General features: G+C 34.8%; 1 pseudogene; it reads left to right on the top strand.

Moving 5' to 3' along the window:
* Positions 1–322: 322 nt before the first annotated feature.
* LOC122276960 lies at positions 323–925 on the top strand (annotated as a pseudogene).
* The last annotated feature ends 3,898 nt before the right edge of the window (positions 926–4,823 follow it).

The raw sequence follows: 4,823 nt of genomic DNA, 5'->3' as shown, positions 1-4,823 counted from the left end.
ACTATATTCATGCTACTTTGAATTTAAGTTTTTATTATCATTAATTATATTAATTGATGACACATATTTTAAATACAACCAGCATACACATGAGGATCCAGGGGATTAGAGTATGTGTAGAAATTAAAACTATTCACAGATCTTTTATCATTGAATAAGCCAAAAGCCAAAATCACGAGAGGTACATTTTAAAATCACGAGAGGTACATTTCAAGAGATCAATGGGTGTCATTTTGGCCTTCTTGTCAACTTCAGCACCACATTTAATTAATTCCCTCCATGGGTTTTATAAGAGGGCTTTTTGCTTTCCCTACTGGGTGAAATGATCGGGAGGGTCGCCCTTGTCAACTACGGCGAAGACTATGGCAAACTCGTTGTCATCGTCGATGTCATCAACTAGAACTGAGCTCTCGTGGATGCCCTTGATATGGAAAGATCCCAAATGAATTTCAAGAGGCTCTCTCTCACTGACCTTAAAATTGACATTAAGAGGGTTCCTAAGAAGAAGGAATTGCTTGATGCTATGGAGAAAGCTGATGTTAAGAAAAAGTGGGAGAATAGTTCCTGGGGCAGAAAGTTAATTGTTCAGAAGAGAAGGGCTTCTCTAACTGACTTTGATAGGTTCAAACTTATGTTGGCAAAGATTAAGAGGGCTGGACTGGTAAGGCAAGAGCTCGCAAAACTGAAAAAGGAGAATGCTTCCTAAGCATAGTTTTTATATCTGTTTCCCAATTTTGTTATGAATTTTCTGCTGTTGTATGTTTGGATGGTGAGATTGTTTCAATGAAATCAGAGTTTCAAAGCAGCTTGAGTTTTTATATATTTCCGACAAGACTTAATTGATAGTCAGTTTTATTGGTAGACCTTTTCTTATCTGGATGTTCATGTTACTCAATATTTTAATCTTAGTGTGGGTATTCATCCACTTTTCTTTAAAAAAAAAAAAACAAAAAAAAAATCTATTAGTAATGGAAAAATATGTTGGTGAGTGTTTCAAATCAAATCAAGTTATATGTGAAGAATCAATTGGTTTGGTATTTTGAGGAATAAAGCAACTGATGTTAAGAGGTATAACTACTGAACAAGTAAACTACATTCCTTCAATTCTCAATGTGTCCATGATATCAAGACTAGGCGCAATCCAATCCAACCCAAGTCAAGTTTAAACCTCAACTAATGAAAAACCCAATGCACACCCAACCCAACCCAACTGAGCCAAATTCAGGCTAATAATCACAAATCTTTGTATCTTTGCCCGTAGGAATCCAAGGTGATGTCTTTAGCCCAGACTACCTTTCTACAGATCCCATCATGGACTAAAACAACCCTAATATATTTACTGATCCGAGTAGAGTGCCCCTGATACAGTTTCAATGTTGGGCTTAAATGCTTTTGCTATATATTGGAACGAATTAAAATACCCATACAACAAATAAAATTAGAGAGAAACACTCATTATTAAAAGCAAACCATCCAACTAGAAATCTTTAGAACCATTGACAACCAAATATCTTCACAACCATAAAGCAACCGAAAGGGAGGAAGAGATACAACACCGTGGGTCTCAGTTTACACCACCATTTTTTCCCCTTTTATAAGCAAACTAGACAATCCATATGGCTAAATAACGAGAGGTATATTTTAAAATCAAAGACCAAAACGTAAAACAACTAAATTAGATACATCTATCAACCCCAAAATTACAAGCGATACGACCGATTGATTCGGGTGTTCAGAAACAAATGAGTTACAGAGAGAGACAAAGAGAGACAGAGAGAGAGAGAGAGAGCGAGAGAAAGTGATAGAGCATAAAAGAAACTCACCGGCGAGAAGACGGCGGCGAGACGACGGCGAGAATGCGGTGGCGAGACGACGGCGAGAAGATGGTTCGGCTACCAGTGAACCAAAACCTCCGTGCAGACAGAAAGAGAGAGAGAGTGAGAAAGAGAGGGAAAATGGGTCCGCGTGGGAAAATAAGAGTCGGGAGGAGTAAGTGTAGAAAATCTATTAAGGCGCCTATCAAGTCGCCTTAATAATACAAAAAGTCGCCGTAACAAAACTTTTTTAACGGCGGAAACTTTGTTATGACAATTTTGTTTTATAAAACGGGGTATTTGCGGCTATATTATTTCAGGTGAACAAAAACAGCTGGAAATAATTACTTTTTGCGGCTACTTTTATTATTGACACAAAAGATTTACCAAAATTTAAAAATCAGCTTTTTGCGACCATAATTCTATCGCCGGTAATAAAAATAGCCGCAAAAAGTCCTTTTTCTTGTAGTGGTATGTGATGACACAGGATGAGCCAATTATAAGAAAAAGTAAGTTGATGATGTAATTTTACGATATTGTAGAACTTGACTCACAATCAATACAGAGATTGAACCACCTCTCTCTTGCCTTAGACAAGGTCCACAAGGAGTTGCTCTTGATGGAAAATATTGAAGGAGAAAAAAATGTAGAAGGTGGAGACACATCAAAGAATGAGTCACAAATGTTAAAATCATAAGTTATATCAAATTTTTCACAAATTTTACAAAATCCTCTACGGGTGCCAACGAAAGGCCAACCAAAATCGTTGAGAGCAAAAAACTTGAATGAGATTCAAGCCATGAAGAAAAGACATTATAGCATTTGCAAGACTGAGAGTCATGGTAAGAACAATTGTCCTTTAGTGAGGTTGGTTTAAAGTTTAGAAATGTGTGTTTTTCATTTTGTGTGTTTTAATATAATAAAAGGATTTTTTATGGTTTATTATCTTGTATGTAGGGATCTTGGAAATACAACTATGTTTGGATCTATCGGTTCAAACATGAGCTTGGTATTTAAATTTGTGTTTATAAACATCTGGGCATCGAACATGATGTGCTATTTTTGAAAACATTCTTCCTATTTCTATTGTTTTTTTTAATGTTATGGTTAACAAGAGTGAGGAACTGCCTTGGTTGCCTTAGACAGAATATGAAGTTGGAGGACTGCGACGATTGATAGATTTATAGATTTTGCCGTAGGTTAATATTTTGAAAATGTTATGGAGTTGTGTTTTTAGATTTTGGAGCATGTTTTGTAAATGTTATGGAAATGATATAATGGAAATGTTATATATGGAGTTGTATTACAAGATTCTGGAGCATGTTAATGTTATGGAGTTGTATTTTTAGACTCAGATTCTATTAGCTTTTATCTTGTTTGCTGTCCACAATCTGTCCAAATAGGTTGCCCAAAAAGAATGCTAGCACATGTCCAAAATTTCCATTACATTTAGCACATATTCAATACTTCATAAACATGTCACAAATTCTCATTACATTCAGCACATATTCAGTACATTCATAAACATGCTACAAATTTCCATTATATTCATCACATATTCAATACGTTTTACTAAAAAAATTGTTAAAATGGGTTAAGTGAGTTGTAGCACTGGTGGCATACATTGTAGTTGTTCAGAAACAAAAAAAATGACAGCACAAATTACCATAAAAAATAACCATGACATGATTAACACTTTTAAGATTCCTTTGTACTTCTTTGCTATTATTTTGAATTTGGATTGTTCGATTTCTACACATTCATGAAGTACTCCAACATTATCTTATAGTAGTTGCTTTATTCACTTTAAAGATCAATTCATTCAAAAAGACACATTTTTTATTGATCTTGTAGTTTGAAAAATTGTAAAATCTTATACCAAAACTATTATTTTTTCCATAAATCCGTAACTTGGATTGCATGCCACAATAGCACAATGGTCTCTCCAAAGTAGCTTTCTCTTCCCCTTTTGTAGTCCAAGAACTTTGTTCCGAATTAGATTCGGAACATGTCATTCACTGGAAAATGAGAAGGAAGTAAGCACTCTCAAGTGAAAAGAAAAAGAAATTAAGTTGGTACAATTGAGGAAGATTTATAGTATAAGCATGGAAAATAAAAATAAGGCATTCTGAACTCAATCCATCACTTCAGGGGTCCAAACTATAATTCCAGATTCAATATTATACCATTTCAGGGTTGGTTATGAAGTTAATATGATAACTAAGTGGGGAACATAGCACATCAAATATGCTGAAAATCACCAGCGCGGCTATGGTCAAATGCATTTAAAGAAACAATACGGGTATAAAAATGCCTCAGAAAAATCCCCTTTCTAAGCTTATTCTCTGGAGGAATGAGAATTCAGTTCATGGGTATAAAAATGCCCTTCTAACTTGTTCCTACCTAGATGACAAAATTCATTGAGGGTGAGTTTTTAATAGAGTAGGCGAAATAAGCAAATTTCTTCATGGCCTGCAATGTAATGCCTTGGTGTTGAAATAAGCAATTTTTTTTTTTTTTTGTCCAAATGTTGCCTTAAAGAATCTCTTGTTCTTGATTTCCTATAAAGCAAGAAAACACAAACAAACAAATCTCCACCTTTTTTTTTTTGTTTTTCAAAGAACACATTTTGTGTCTTCTTTCCCAATCCTCTCCCCTTCTCTTCAGTTTTTTGAAGTGCAATTATTGTTTGGTGGCTTGAATGAGTGTGGCACTCTGATCAGATACTTAGGTGATCCCTGCAAGATTGGCTTTTGTATGCTTTAGAGTTCATCATATTGTGTTTAAAATTAGGTAAATTAAGTCACATATTCCTTGTTCAAGACACCTAAATATGGTGTGTAAGATAATGTTCTTATTTGGCATGTCACGAACTCTCCAAAATTTTGAAAAAAATAGCACTAATATATGGTACAAATCGCAATGCCAACAATCAACCCGCAATCCAATGACATCAAACCACAATTCAATGGCATCAAACCACAATCAAACACACTCTGAAATTGAAAA

This window comes from Carya illinoinensis, chromosome 9 (genome assembly GCF_018687715.1).
Source record: "Carya illinoinensis cultivar Pawnee chromosome 9, C.illinoinensisPawnee_v1, whole genome shotgun sequence".
Taxonomy (NCBI): Eukaryota; Viridiplantae; Streptophyta; class Magnoliopsida; order Fagales; family Juglandaceae; genus Carya; species Carya illinoinensis.
This window is presented reverse-complemented; position numbering and strand designations above follow the sequence as displayed.